This window comes from Ranitomeya imitator, chromosome 8 (assembly GCF_032444005.1).
Source record: "Ranitomeya imitator isolate aRanImi1 chromosome 8, aRanImi1.pri, whole genome shotgun sequence".
In the NCBI taxonomy this organism is placed as follows: domain Eukaryota; kingdom Metazoa; phylum Chordata; class Amphibia; order Anura; family Dendrobatidae; genus Ranitomeya; species Ranitomeya imitator.
In genome coordinates, this window is record NC_091289.1 from 17,035,466 (window position 1) to 17,052,093 (window position 16,628).

At 42.6% G+C, this 16,628-nt stretch overlaps 1 protein-coding gene across 7 annotated transcripts in view; it reads right to left on the bottom strand.

Annotated features, from left to right (window-relative positions):
• SETD5 (SET domain containing 5) overlaps positions 1–16,628 on the bottom strand; it is a 112,448-nt gene that overhangs the window by 60,615 nt on the left and 35,205 nt on the right. For 5 of the 7 annotated variants that reach the window (XM_069736451.1, XM_069736450.1, XM_069736445.1 and 2 more), the window contains one exon: positions 3,718–3,782. The gene's annotated coding sequence lies outside the window, so the exon portion shown is untranslated. The remainder of the gene's footprint in view (positions 1–3,717; positions 3,783–16,628) is intronic. The other 2 variants (XM_069736449.1, XM_069736447.1) reach the window with 1 other exon arrangement.

Genomic DNA, 16,628 nt, shown 5'->3' on the forward strand with positions numbered 1-16,628 from the left:
TGTACTTCCACATACAAGCAATGAAAACACCGGAGAAACAGCGGAAGCTTTTGTTTTTGTATAAAAATATCACAAAGCTTTATTAACAAATATAAACATTTTAAAAACACACAATGTCATGAAAGTGCTATTTAAACAAAGACACCAGATCATGAGTGGCCCTCAAAATACATAGGTAATTGCCTCAGTGCATTGATATAAATACAACTGGTGAAAAAACAAATGCTCCCAGAAATATCACAGGTAGCCGCAACCCCCAATCATGAGTGGTAAAAATCATTAGTACACAGACCATTTCTTGTAATAACCTATGGGAGTGTGGATACCGCACACCACCAGCTATTGTAAAACCTCTAGCCGTAAAAGTACCCGGCCTGGTGGGTAAGCATATGGATGCTAGGGAAGCATGTCTCACCTATGAATGTGGGGCCCACTGCACGTACCCCAACCCAATCAGCTGATGAATTAGATAAAATTAGGAAAGTTTTCCATGTGTAAATCTGTGGATCTAGTTTTAATAGCAGAAGGTGCACAGCAGGAACAACACTGGAGAGGGAGTGTTGGTCCATCAGAGACGGCTGCAGCTCCGACCGCTGGTTCCCAGGCGTATACTGCTGGGTCTGGACTGAAGGTCTGAGAATAAGAAAAAACTTGCAGGATATTCTGGATGCTGCCAGTGGATGAAGGATGTGTAAAGTCAGTTACATGAAGAGTTGTCATTATGCGTTCCTCAGATACATCCTTACTGGACGTATCTGAGGAAGGAGCATCCCACAAGTTTTTTCTGATTATCAAGCAGACGAATGAGACCAGGAATTTCTGAACACCACCATTAAAATATTAGAAACAGGGATCTTGGTGAGCAATACTTCTTTAGAGATCGTGCGTGATTTTCTGCCTTGTAGTAATCCTAAGTAAAGTATTAGAGAAAATGGGCAGGATAAGTGCGGCTTCTGCAAATAGTGATTTCTGTAAAAAAAAAAAAAAAGTCAAGGTGGTGGCTCCCACCAGATCCCAGGTAAGAGACCCAACCTCAACAACCATTTACATTCTCCTATTGTGGTGCTAGAAGCGAATTGGGAACATTTTTATGTAGGTCATATGAATATCATTAAGGCGCTGGTATGATTGCATTCGAGCCTTCCATCAGAGGTGCAAGTCGAGAGGATTTCTCAACATATATCACTTCTGGATGAAAATACACTGCCAATGGTTTTCTGTTTGGATACCTCTGTATAGAAAAACAAAATATGGTTAAAGACGTTGTTCATAAGCAAATAACTTTACAATATGATTAAAGAGGAGACGGAAGTTTCCGGATGGAAGAGGCTGATCAGAGGACCAGGTGGCAATACAGGTGTGGGGAAGGAGAGGAGAATTTGAGGTTATGTGCACATGGCATCTTGTTCAGACGGATTCAACCTGGAACTCGCCAGAAAAAAACGCTTAATATTAAAAATAATGACCATATGCAAAGCAAATTAAAAACAACTCCTGTGCACACGTTCTTCATTAATATTACTCACTTTGAGCTTCAAAAGCCATTTAGCGATTAAAAAAAAGTAATCGGACCAATTCTAACACCGCTTCAGCCAAATGCAAAAACAACAACAAAAAAAAAAGACGACAAAGAAGGCGTTTCAGGAAAACACTGCTGCTGCTGCTTTCTATAAGATGCAGTGTGCACATGCCCCAAGAGTACATTGCTTTTAACCCATTCTGGCCTTCTGACTCAAGCAAAATGAAGGTTGGCAGAATGACATTTTAGTCAACCAACCCAAATCTAAAGAAAAAAAAAACAAGACCTGTAGCTTGTTAGCATGCAAATCATTGGGAAAATTTGCAGCAGAATTGATTGCTTGCTCATCTTTGGTTGCTATGTATTACCGCATAGTTAAAGACATGGCTGTCAATCCACCAACAACTCGCTGCATTACAAAAGTTCAAGGTAAAGCTGCTCAGCCTACACACGGCATCAAGGCAACACAACGAAAACCCACAGCCCACACAATCGCACATCAGGTACATGAGGACGGCAGCATCTGCGCCTGCCATGTGCATGAACATTAACTATTTGTTCTAAACATGCAAAAATTGTAGGGAGGCATCCCATCGCTCTCCAAGTAAAACTACTTTTCTTCATCCACTGTCCTTGCAGATAGATGATATCAGCCTATTTACATTAGCTGGGAAAAAACACAAACCACCCGCTGAATAAAGTGCATTACACACCGACCCATATTCACCGAGCTGTGATGTGCACATAGGAAGCATTAAAGAGAAATTCTGTCTCCAATCACTTTTGCATCAGGAGGCGAGCAGGGCCGGTGACGTCACACATAAAGGTACCTGCCGGGACACCCGCCCTACACACTGGAGAGCTAACCCCACTGATCAGTTTGCCCCACAGTATCTCCTTTGTGGGATGATACCAGGCGGGCGAATATTTGCTCCCCGCGTGCATCATTGAGTTTCGATGCCCATGTCGCACGTTCACCAGTTAATGTTCTGATCAGAGCGTTTCAAACATCAGAACAATGTTGCAGCATATGTCACGTTTGCCACCCCAACCCTGCGGAGCATAAAACAGATTACTCCCTTTTTCAACCTACACTCCTCAATCCTTAAGTCACAAGCTTGCACTAAAGCAGGTACGTCCAAAATTGCATCGCAATAATATGGACTTCCAGAAATGTGGTTTTGTGTGTATAGGAAAGCCTAAACGTTTGATGAACCCGGTTTCCCCCTACTCCAATGTTTGGTCTTTATCGCTGGGGGTCTCACCTTCTCCAGAATTATCTAGTTTGGCCAATATAACTATAGAGAAGAGTTAATTTTCAGTCCCCCCCTCTTTTAGCATTGCTGTACACAAGCCTTCTTACACCAGCTGGGTCTCTTCATGGAAAAGCAGGAACCACAATTTTATTATTATTATTATACATTTTTATAGCGCCATTTATTCCATGGCGCTTTACATGTGAATACGGGGCAAATATAGACAAATACATTAATACAATATGACATCTGTAGTTCTCAACTGTTCCAAAACTAGAATTTCCAATGAGTTTTGGTTCCAAAGCGATAAGTTGGGTACCCCTGGTCTATATAACATACGAAAGAGATAAACATTGCATGGTCAGGTTTCCTCAGTTGTAGATAGACCATATTAGAGCTGAAAAATAATTTAGTAATTTTATCTTACATGTGACATGGAAACATAAAATAGAAATATCAATTCCATTGAGCACTTGTTTTAAAGCAGTGCATATTACAGAGATCTCTTTACTGTCTCCTGCAATATGCACCAAACCACTTGTGCTCTCGCCATCGATCCCCCCTCCTCTGCTGCTGTCCACAGCTGGCCCTCTGCAGCAAGGCTCCCGGCACTAACAGGGCGAGCACGTCCTAAATCAATAGCGAGATTTGCAGCCACTGCTGTCAGCCTGTGCTAATGGCAGACAGGGCTGGGCTGCCTCCCTCATCCTGTCCCCAGGAGGCGCTGCGATTTATCAGACACCTTGGTGTGGCTGGAAAATGCTATTGACCCCAAATCTTCCCGCGGAGGATTCGCTGCCATTTATGTGGCTCGATTAAAAAAGGAATATCTCATTCCAGAAGAAAAACGAGATCCTGTTTTAACCCATGAGAGGCCTGCAGCGCATTATAGCACAACAATGATAGCAAACCAGTCACAAATGGACAATACAGAATATTTACCTTTAGACTGGCACGTGGCCGTGAGGGTCCAATAATCTCTTCTCCCAGCGTTCTCTGGAAGTCTGCTGAAAAAAAAAAAAAAAAAATAAGTGGCAGGTCACAAGGGGGAAAAAGGTGAATAGCCATTATATACTTTTTTTTAGCATTTGCATTAATATGGAAGATATTTTAGGAATAAGCTTAGCGGTTTATTTTACCTTCATGTACATGACAGGTAAATCATATTTTTTACTCTGATGGCTGGTGTGACATATTAGAGAGCAGAGTGAGATGACTACCAGAGGCGTCCCTCGGATTACCACATAGAAAGGTTTTTCTCCCTAGCTGCGTCACACCCTCTCTTCCTCGCTTACTACCATGATATACTCAAATGGTTTCATATCATAACACGTTCTCTCCAGCAGTGTGTGGGATTGGGGAAGAAGGAAGAGGAGAGGGGGGAAAAAAAGAAGAACTGCTGTGCATTCGTGTTTTTAAGTCTGCCTATATGAAATAACATATATGGATAAAAAGGTATATAGGTTCCCGATAACAGAGGAAAAGAGAATGGTAAAGGCGGCAGGTGGGGCTCCTGCAACTTCTGCATTAGTGAAAGACACCTGGATACAAGAACGGGTCAGAATATAGAATGCAGGAGTCATTAACCGTGCGCTGTCGCTTTATTTTCCCACTGCAGAAAAAGAGCCTGGCGCTTTAAAAGATACCAATCCAGGAAGAAAAGATTTCACATCAACCTGGATGGTAAAGGTCAGTAAGTCCCTCTGTGGCTGAAAATCAAATGATGCACTGGGAAAAAAAAAATGTGCAGAAAGCAAGGCACAAGTACACACAACATACCCCCATATCATAAAGTGTGATATGCAGCATTGTCACATCCATCACCCATTATCTGAAATACCTAGGCTCTCTGTGATCTCTATAGGACATTTCATAGCACACAAGCCTCATGTGCGCTGTGTCTATTATGCTGTAATTAGGAGATTGCTTGGGTTGTTTTTTTTCCAGCGCATAAATAAACTGGGAAATGGAAATTATTTGAACCTGTAGAATCAGGAGAAAAAATACATAATGGATTCATTTAATCACATATCCTCTTTCAAGTTGCATTTCAGCCACAAGATCAATAAGCTGAGAACCAAGGGTCCAGCCTCGTGACCCTGGCAATCAACGGATATGACTTGGAAGCAGCCCCTGCTGCCGGACATAAATTTACTATATGGACAATAAAGGCAGATTTCTGCCAAAAACTACCAAAAAGACTCCAAAAGAAGCACCTGCAGCATCAAAATCTCAGCTGGGGTCGTTAATACGCCACATGCACATATCCTTAGTGTAATTTTGTTAAAAATTCAAAGTACTCTCCCATTCTCAAGAACAGAGGGATTTTTAATTTTATAGTTTACAGCTCGTTGCCTAGGTTCCCGGCCACCTCTACAACATAACAGAAATGGCCTGCTTCTTAGACCAGTTAAAGCTGCCTCTTCCTGCAGCATGGAAGAGCGCACGATTTTCGCCAGAGTAGCGACAAAGCCGCTGGTCCGAACTATCAGTCATTCTGGAGCGCAGGATGCTAGGAAGAGAGGAAGCAGAGCGCTCCTGCAGGACGATCATGAGAAGAACCCTTTAATATGAACGTCTGGCTCCAGTTTGCTTCTGACAGCAAAGATTTTTAGGAAAAAAAATTGTCAGTCACCGCTTTGGTTTTAGCTACAGTCCCAATTCTAACTTTCATGTGCTCTAATAGGGCATTCCCAATGGAGACAACCACAGAGGTCATTGTTTTAAACATCCAGCAACTTTCCAATATATTTTGTGCCTTAACGCTCACTGATTGAAAACCGCTGTCTGCGAGCCGGCTACCATTGTATCCAGGCCACTACTGACCACTGTATCAGTGCAGGCGATGCAATTGTAGCGAGTTCTGTGTATTAGGCTGGGGTTGGTTTTCACTCAAATTATGGAAGGAAGAACCTAGACATGAAATAAACTACAGTGCCAGAGACAAAAGTCACAAGTTATATGATCAGGAACAAAGAAAGAACCGCCAACTTTGAAGAATAAGGCTAGGTTCACATTGCGTCAAGTACATGGCGTCAAACGGATGCGTTAAACGCATGTACAGAAACGGAGCAAAAATATGTGAAATTCGTCGTCACGGTAACGCTAGCGTTAACGCATGTGATCGCGTTTTTTCATTTTGATGTCCGTTTACGAAGTATCCGTTTGTCTGCGTTTGTCACTGTCAATAAAGTTGTTCTTTTTTTTTTGTTGGTAAATATTGGATAGAATATTTCTATTTTATATTTACCACTGGCAGTTGTGGCGACGACAGACGGCTAGGGACCTTTTTTCTTTTTTTGTCCTCCTTGTGCCACAACCTATTGTGTATGTAAAATGTAAAAAAAAATATTTTAACATTAAATAATGTTAACATTCATTCTACGGCAAAACACTCTGTCACGTGCAGGAGACTTTGTGTGAGTGGGATATTTTAATGGCCGAAGTCACATTTCCTGTCACATGACCACATGTGACCACCTTCAAAAGCTATTAAAACGTGTGGTTCTATTTGGAAATTTTTCATGATTTGCGTCTGACTGCGTTTGCCATAGCCTTCTATGGCAGAATGAACGCTTCCGTTAGTAGTGCGTTAGCTTGGCCGGACCCGAAAACGCTGCAAGCCGCGTTGAAGGTCCGTCAGAAAAAAAACGTTATGTGACAAACGCATACCAATTTAGGGATGCGTCACGATGCGTCAGACAATGCAAGTCTATGGGCGCGTTAGTATGTGCGTTACATTGCGTTTTTACTACTTAAAAACGAGTCCGTTAGACGGACACACCTAGCGCAATGTGAACCCAGCCTAACAGATTATAGACAAGTCTGGATGAGTTTATATATTGGAAACATAAATGTTGTAGACAATGGAGAGCCTGGAAAACTAATTCTGTACCTGATCAGCAGCAACAACTTTCATTGACATTTGGAAAACAACCAAGTGACAGAATCACATTTCCAGGCACAATGGCACCACAGCTCCTGGCACGAGTCCACATAGGCCGCGATGTTGAGTCCACACATAGCAACATTTTGGCTGCTTCGTTAGTATTTCTGAGAATCTATGCAACTGCCGTGTCAAAGCGACATTAAAGGGACTCAGTCACCAGGCTTATACTTCTCAATATGAGGGGCAAAATAATGTAGCAACATAGACCCGGATTCTGAGCGCTGGGTCACTTACTGGACTTTTGTAGGGTTTGTGCACACGTCACTTTCAGGCAGATTCCACCTGAAAAGGAACTTAAAAATGCTATTAAAGTATGTATTGCAATTTCAATATGACAAATAATTCATGTCTGAGCATTAATGGGAATCAATGCCCCAATCATCAGGTGCCTTCCGCTTGGAAGCCTCCATTTCACCAAAAAATGATGGTGTTTATTTGCCCAACATGAGAAAGAATTGGAGTGCTGCTATTCTTTTATATATATCTATAGGATTGGGCTCCCACACATCGGTTAGCTAGTGCAGTATCTCATTTGGTCTTTTTAGATTACAGATACAGTTACCGTATATTCTTACTGTAGTTTTGCAAAAATCAATGTTTAATCTACAAAGTAGATAGTTGTCTTGAAGGGGTTTTCCATCACATTCCCAATGAAGCTTCATGTGCCATATGGAGAGTGTGTGTGTGTGTGTGTATATATATATATATATATATATATATATATATATATATATATATATATATATATATATATATATGTATATATATATATATATATATATATATATACCACTATACTCCCCGCCAGGCGGGGGCGCTCCACTGATACTGCAGCTATATCCCATTAAACGGTGTCAAAATCCAGGGAAGGGGCGGAGGGATTTAAAGTCACGTGATGGCTGCAGCCAATCGGTGGCCACAAGAAACCTGTGCTCTTTTCCTGCTCATATAATATGAGCATGCTGCAGCCAATCAACAGTAGCTGATTTGCTGTAGAAGTCACATGATGTCGGGGCCAATAGTCTATCAGGAGAAAAACACAAAATGGGAGAAGCAGCACCCATCCAAGAGGAGACTACAGGGTATGTGTTTTTTATTTTATTATTATTGTACCTCCCTGCGACCATGGAGCTTTATTGCTAATTAAGTGCAAAACCCCTTTAATGATGAGCCAGCATATACCTAGTAAGTAACAGGCTCCTTTTAGGCAGAAGTAAAGCTTCATTACTACATTATTTCTTTGCTAGGTGCAGCCATGTTTATTCTGCCCCACCTACATACAAATGATCATCTAAAAGCACTAAAAAGTCCAGTAAGTCAGATGTCGGCCACATAGAAACACCAGCACCTCACAAACTAAAACAGCATAACCAGACGTGTAAAACGTTTACTGGATCATTTGGGTTTGTCTGGTTAATGGCAAAGACCAGAAACTACATGTTAAACACAAAAGAGTGGGTGCAATATATAATAAACTGGTGTACACTATTCATCCGTGTGAAAAACAGGCGTCATCCTAATCCTTGCAATTTGCTTGAACCGGTCTATGCCACCAGATTTCCATTTTTCCCCCCAAATTATCTGTTATCAGTCCTGCTCCTACTGTAAAATACATGCAAGCAACAGACATTTTTAGACCACGTTACAAGATATGATGCCTTTTTTTTTTTTGTTGTGTGGGTGAGAATTATCAGCTTTTGCTCTATACATAGACATGTGTTTAAACCTTTGAAAACTATGATATTCCCCTTCAGAAAGGACGGCTGACCTATTCCAGGCCAATGACCACACACACTAAACCAACTAGGCCTGCTGGGCCACTTTCTGCTGGACTAAACATTGCCCACATCCCATCAAGTTTTGAATCTCACTTTGTATATATAGAACAACAGTCAATTTCCTACATCCATGGTAAAATACCTGCTGTGCAAAGCATAGAAGCATCCTTCCAGACACTACATTCGCCTGTATGTGCTACAATCCCGATAAACCCCTTTAATATAGTCTCCCATTAAGATTCTGTTCACATTATATCGGACCCACCCATCTTGTTTACGATCTTTCTGCAGATTTCATATGTGGCAAACCCATAGTCATTTTTGGCAACCGATTAAAAGTTTAATTAGAAGATTTCCAGTTTTCAAATGGTAGCAAATATATAACCTTGGCTTAGCTATTCAATCAAAGCAAAAAATATTCTATGCTGTAAGAAGACTGATCCAAACGGAGCGTAGGGTTTACTGACAGATCCATTAAACAAAAACATTAGAGAAAAAGGTAAAGGCAGATGATTACATCACAGTCGATTTATGTTCAATGTTAAAAATAAAAATAACGTTTCGGGTCCATTAGAGCAGCTTGCAAAGGGTTAACAGGAAGTGAGGAATAGGAATATGGTTTGGAAGGAAGCAGAAGGGGTGGGTGACATGAAGTTAAATGACTTCAGAACAAAAGGTGACTTCTTAGGAAGAAGCCAGGCTTCAGCGAGGTTTCAGAAAGAGGCATGAAGAGGAGAGAAGCCTCCGAAAGAGAGTCCGGGCCTTGCCTGCCTCCTCCTTTGTACAGCAGAGGATTTGGCCGCTTCATTATGGATGATGCAATCCTGGTGTAAAGCAGCAGACAGAAGAGCAGTATCAATAACCCCGCAGACTCCAGGCTCCTCAGTGAAGCTTTGTCTCCTCTGAAACCTTTCCCCATCCGTGGGTGCAGTGTGACAATCCTGTGACTGGAAACCTGAGTAGCAACCATTAGGGTATGTGCACACGTCAGGATTTCTTGCAGAAATTTTCCTGACAAAAACCGGACATTTCTGCCAGAAATCCGCATGCGTTTTTACCGCGATTTTGACGCGTTTTTGGTGCGTTTTTTCCCCAAATGCATAGAATTGCGGGGAAAACGCAGAAAATCCACAAAAATAATGAACATGCTCATTTTTTTTACCGCGATGCGTTTTTTTCGTGGAAAAAAAACGCATCCATGTGCGCATAACATGCAGAATGCATTCTAAATGATAGAATGCATAATATATGCGTTTTTAATGAGTTTTTATAGCGTTTTTACCGCGAAAAAACCTGAACGTGTGCACATAGCCTGAGGGTTACATTTTCGATCACTCTTTTCACCTTAAAGCATTCCGCCACTCTGGCACTGAAAAGCTCCTACACGGTGTCATGTATACGGTGGTCAACTGTACTTCAGCAAAAAGATTTAAAGGACCTTCTGCTATGGCCACCAGATCAATGGCATGAACCCCTCTTAACCGCTGGCATCCCTCGCACCTATTCTGATTAGTAGGCCCAGCACAACATCACGTATGCGTCACCGTAACTACTACCATTATTCAGAAAGGGACTTGGGATTGATACTGGATAAGAGGAGATGTGAAGGGATCTTGACCGAAGTCTATCTTTTTTACTCACCTCTTAGGCTAGGTTCACATCGCGTTAGTGCCATCCGTTTAACGGATTCGTTAAACGGATGCGCTAACGCTGATGCTCAAATCTCTTTTTTCTACGATTGAACTAATGCATGTTAGAATTGCGTTAGCAATAGAGGTCTATGCACAGCGAATGAGTCCGTTTGCTGAGCGTTAGACCTAACGTACCCGAAAACGTGGTAGAAAGCGTTCGAGGGTGCGTCACAAAGTAACGCATCATCGCTAACGCATGCCGATTTTGACATGCGTTACGATAATGGAAGTCTATGGGCGCGTTAACGGATCCGTTACATAGCGTTACTGACGCTAAGTAACGGATCCGTTAAACGGATCGCCCTAACGCAATGTGAACCTATGGGTATGTGCACACGATCAGGAATTGGGAGCACTTTGGAAGCAGCGCATGTCCGCTGCATCCAAAACACTACCGGCTATTGCACGCATGTGGATTCCAATACTGTTAGGGTGAAATTTATCTTGTGGACACTTGCGTCTCCGCAAGATAAATAGACATGCTGCAGTCTGGAGAGACACGCCAAATGTCCGTCTCCACGGGGGAGCCGTGGGCATCTCTGGACTCAGTGGACATAGGGTATCTTTAAATCCCAACCATTACGCTGTAACATCTGGATGCCACAGATTGGATGCTGCACAAGTGCGCAGAATCCAACCCGCAGTGTTTACTGATCATGTGCACATACCCTAAAGGAATCATTCATACGTCAGAGAATCACATTTGTCTCATGTCTTTTTCAAGGTTAGAACACCTCCCCATTATACCGTAGTCTATTCTTTTGAGAATCTGTTAGTCTACAAAAAAGAAAAAAAAGCACAGCGACATGTCCGTTTTTATTCCAAGTCATGGATCCAAATGACCTGTACAGGTCTACGGGTCTGTGAAGATCATGGACATCACATGAGTAGCATCAGTGTGAAGTTTGTAATTACCAGTAACGTATATTTTTCAACAGTGAAAATCGCCAACAAAACAATGGTAAAAACAGACAAAGGTACCAAACACTTAGGAAACATGGATCCAAAACGGATCAACAACAGATGATGTGTTTCTACGTAAGTGAATAATGGCGGACATCCAAACGGGTCCTAATAGTCACCCCTAGGCCGGGGTCACACTTACGGGTGCAATGCGAGAAGCTCGCGCGGGTCTCTCGCATCAATACCCGGCACTGCCGCCGGCACTCAGGACCGGATCGTTCAGCTGCATGTATTTCTATGCAGGCGTACGCTCCGGCCCAGAGTGCCAGCGGCAGTGCCAGGTATTGATGCGAGAGTTTCTTGCATTGCACATGCAAGTGTGACCCCGACCTTAATTGTGCGCTCCTTTTGTCTACGTCACATATTGATGCCGTAATGGCATGGGGAAGGCAGTGGCAAGTCTGAAATATGTTTTACCTGCCTTTCCTGTGCTGAAGACTTGTGTCCATCTTGGATGCAGAGGGACCAGAACACTGGTCTCCGTGTTGGAGGCATACAGAGGGCACCAGGTAAAGTGACTACACATGATAGTAAATTTTCAGTGCCAGAGTGGAGGGTAACTTTAAGGCCCCTTTACACAGGCCAATAATCAGTGAACTAGCATTCGTTAGAACGGTCTTTCACCAATTATCTGCCTGTTTAAAGATGCAGGTAATCACGTAACGAGCAAAACACTCATTCTTTGGGTGATGGGATATTATGTCAGCATAAAAATCATTATCAGCAGAACATTGCCATGTGCAAACAAATGTGCTGCCGATAATGATATCTTATGGGCACAGAACAATCGTATTACAAATCGTTCTGTGCCCATGAATTATGGATGGCCTGTTAGACAAGTCTAATGGTTTACTGACCTATCTTCAGACGTTTGGTGTCCCGGTTCAGCCCTATCCTGCATAAAGCTTCACCAATAAATCATCACCCTGATTCCCTAATGCAGAATAGATATCCTACTGAAAGCCATATAAATCCCGAGGAAGGGTATAGACACCTTGTGCTTGCCTGTTATAAGAGGGGGGTATAAATGTGCAAGGTTTTACACCGAAGTTGTATATGTGCACCATGAAAGGCTATAAACATTTAGCTCGTGGGATAAATATTGGCTCATTTATTGTTTTATACAAGTTTTAAAGTTCCGCTAAGAAGTTGACAATTTGCAGGTCTCTGCACAGCACTTGTGTGTGAAGGCCATCTCCACCATCAGGCAGCACTTCCCCCACATAGCCTGTCAATCAGAGGTACATGACCATCTTCCTGTTCTACTTCCTTTGCAAGACAGTTCCCAGCTGTAAATTGTACAAGATCTGCGGGACAACCAAGTAGTGAGTGGCTGGCTGGCTGTCCAAGCAAACGCACTAGTCACAAAATGTTTTCCATTGCGGGACATTTTGCTTTTTCCCCAATGCTAAAATACACAGTTTTTCCTGTCTCCAGCCGGTATTGGCATGTTTGCCAGTCGATAGAAGGTCAGACTGGCAGCTAAACATTACCCTGTGTATTTACCTTTCTAGGTAACCTTTCTGTGTCCAGTCTTTGAGCAGACTGCATGACTTCATAACCAGATGTCTAAGGTGATGTGGATTTCACCTGGCATCACCAAGTGGATTTAATGGAACCAGTACCTTAATAATCCTAAAATAAGTATAACACAGGTGACACTATAAACAATCAGAAGTGGTGAGCCCCACCTGACCAGCCGTAACCTTGAGATTGGCTTGCTGGATCTACAAATAATGGTTTAGTTAAAGGGCGTTTTTCCAACTTAAATGGCAAGAGTACACAGTTTCCCGGCCTCCTTGCTCGCTGAGTGATGGATAGTACAGACCTGCAGCTTGGTGACGCAGGGTCACCCGTGCTGCCAGAGTAGAGACAGCTTTGGTCTGAGGGACACGAGGCACTGACGCTGGCTGGATCCGGCCGGGTTCAGTACAGCGTTTAGAATCTCCGTCGTAAAGAGCTTATAAGCACAGCACGCTCCTTGCCTAGGAGACCGGCCACTTGTAACACAATGCAGCAGTGGCCGGTAACCTAGGCAACAAGCAGAACCAATGTTAAGAATGGAGAGAAATTTTTAACAGGAAGTAAAAAGTATAGTTGCTTGTTTTAACATTTATAATAAAAACAAACCTAACTGGCGATAAAAGCAGGGTCAGCATAAAAACAGCGGCTGAAGAGGTCAGATGAGACCAGATGAGTCAGGTTAACAAGTTGTGCCAGGTGTTGGAGACAGTTATCCTGCCCAAACGATAGAAAAAAAAATATGTACAAATGTGATAAAATATCTTGAGTGATTTTTTTGTAGCAGATTTTCATAAAGCACATTGTGAAAAGTCAGATTTCCAGGAAGCAGCCCTCCAACATTTAATCAACAGCTTTCCATCTCATGACCATTTACATATTGGTTAGTAATTGGCAAAAAAGCGTTTTATGGTTTCCAATCATTGGCCCGTGCAGATATGCTGCCGATTAGTCGCAGTTAGGCCACTTTCACACTAGCGTTTTCTGCAATCCGTCACAATGCGTCTTTTTGCAGAAAAAAAGCATCCTGCAAAAGTGCTTGCAGGATGCGTTTTTTCCCCATAGACTTGTATTGACGACGCATTGCGACGGATTGCCACACGTCGCATCCGTCGTGCGACGGATGCGTCGTGCTTTGGCGGACCGTCGGGAGCAAAAAACGCTACATGTAACGTTTTTTGCTCCTGACGGACCGCTTTTTCCGACCGCGCATGCGCGTCCGGAACTCCGCCCCCACCTCCCCGCACCTCACAATGGGGCAGTGGATGCGCCGGAGAAATGCATCCGCTGCCTCCGTTGTGCAGTGTGTTAAACGCTAGAGTCGGAATCTCTCCCCGAGGCATTGCGACGGGGAGATTCCGACGCTAGTGTGAAAGTAGCCTTAGTCACATGGGCAAGTACATCACACCACCCCAGATAAACAGGGAATGCGCTGCCAGCATCATATGTTTGGGGACAAAACAATGCTATGAACGACCACTCTCTCTGCATACAGTTGTGTTGGCTAGGCTGGAGCCTGTATGTATTCAGTCGTTTAGAGCTGGTTTGTGTGAAAAGGAAAACAGCTGTTTCTTTTTTCACGCAATTTTCAGTTTTTTTTCCCATTCATCTGAATGGGTGAAAAAAAGCTGCAATAACCCTGAAATAAATTGACATGACAGATATGGGGGAAAAAAAATGCTTTGAAGGCTCAAACGAGTAAAGAAAAATTAAGCAGCGTGTGCATGAGATTTTAAACGTTTCAATCTCTTTGCCGATAACTATAAATCCGCATTTTTCCAAAGAAAAAACTCAATATGTGAATAAGCTCTAAGACTAGTTTCAAAAGTCAGCAATCTCCTAATCATATCCTTGTAGTGAAAATTATTTTAAATCTTTTTTATAACAGGTATAGAGCATATGGAGTAAAAAACGAAACGACAGAGTACGAATGAGGACTTCTTATACCTCCGATATAAGTGGTCTCCAAGTGAGGACCATTTCTCTAAATGGAAATTAGCAGTGTATGATTTTTTTTCCTCAGCTTTTACGTTTAAATCCACCAAATACTTCAGCGCAGTGAACTTCTTCGCTCATGAATCACTGTCAGGCAACTTCTAGAATCATCATCCCTCTCCCTGCGCTGTCCCATTTCTGTGCGAGAGATGCACAAAGCATTAATCTTATTTCTCAAGGAAAAAACGCAGCACGGGCTCCAGCAGAAGAAGGTTCTCTGGCTGCTTTCTGTTCCAAACACGTACAGAAATATAATGGATAACTGCTCTGGTGATCCCTTCTGCGACCTCAATCTAATCATGCCTCCGCCCAGCGCGACGTGCAAGCCCATACAGCCTCCCTTCTTGCATAATATAAAATGCATATATAAATTGTCAAACGTGTCTATATCCTTAAACTTATATTTATTTGAGCACTCCTTCTATAGTGCGAAGAGCTACAAACAGCTTCTAATACCAGTCACATATAGAAATGTTTCTAAAAGGGGAAAAAAACCAGAACCATATGAAATCAAACAAAATTCCCAAACTCATTAACTGAAATAAGATTATGACTTATACCCACACGCTTAAAATTCCGTTTGACCATTTTCTTAGCTACGCGACACTTCGCGTTAACTAAAGCTTGCGGAATTAATTTCTGACGGTGCAATGCAATATTCCTGTTAAAACTGCAACCGATAATGCAAAAACTATATTATGCAGAGTCGACAGGGCGACGAGGAGTTGTGGTGTGGGTCTCATCTACCCTGAAAATCAATGCAAAAAAAAAAAAAAAAAAGTGCAAGCCGAAGAGATTGCCAAGATTTGGTCCGTGTTGCCATGGCGACAGGACACTGAAGGCAGCTCTTGTCAGGGGGTTACTTGAACATACATGTAATCGCAGTGAGACGAAACAGCCCCTCCATTTTCACAGCATCACCTGACAGCCCATCCTCCCTCCTGTGCACTGTACTGTAAGGAGAAGGCATTTCCGATTACCAGTCTTATCATGGAGGCTCTGCGCCATACGTGACCTCTATAAAATGCGGGGAGAGACACAGTTGGAGTCCTGGGGAATGAGGAGTAGGGGGGTGGGGAGGAATTTTAATCAATTGGATCTTTTCACATAACTGCGGAGCCGAGCACTTCAACCTGTTTGTGTGACATCGCTGCATCTGTCCTGCCGCCAATTAAAAAGGATGATCCTGGTATATCTAATAGGGTGGGGGATGGGGATTACCTGCACACATGGCAAATAACCAACCAATATGTGTATTTATGCTTATGGGAAAAGCGTGTTCGCCTAACAGATGTTACGCAAGAAACATGATGGTACAAAATCTGAAGCCTTTTCAGATTTTTTTAGGCAGTGCTAAATCAGAGAGCGAGCAGTGCAAAGATATAAACCATGGCGGCGTGCATTTTATATAATTTTACAGGGCATGGGATAGTAGGACAAGGACACAGGGTGAAAACTAGTAGAGAAAGACATGGAGGGGAAGCAATGTAACTACTCTACAGCAGGAAGTGCAACCGCTACAATGAGAACAATAAAAGGGGCCATAGGAGCTCGTCACCGCAGCAGACCATAACACATGCACATACAGAAAGCTGAAGTGGTAGATTTACATGCTTTTCTTCTAATTTCAAGAAGTCTTTTGTCGGATGAGGAGTAGGCCAAATTAATTTCCTGTTTCTTCGCTGCATAAAACCTCCCCGAAAACTCAAGATTCACATTTCTCATGTCATAAAAATTACAAAGATGATGCAACTGTGCATGCAAAAGGGAAAAGCTTAGTAGGAAACGCCAAATTCTAATTTCTATGAGGTTTTCAAACTGCATATTATAGCAAATGTGTGACTGGATCCTGCATTAACACCTGCGTATTATCGGCATTAGGTCATTTTAACCAAACAGTGGAAACAAGTAAGACAAGACGGCAGAATAGGTGTTTCTTAGAATGAATCAGATTAT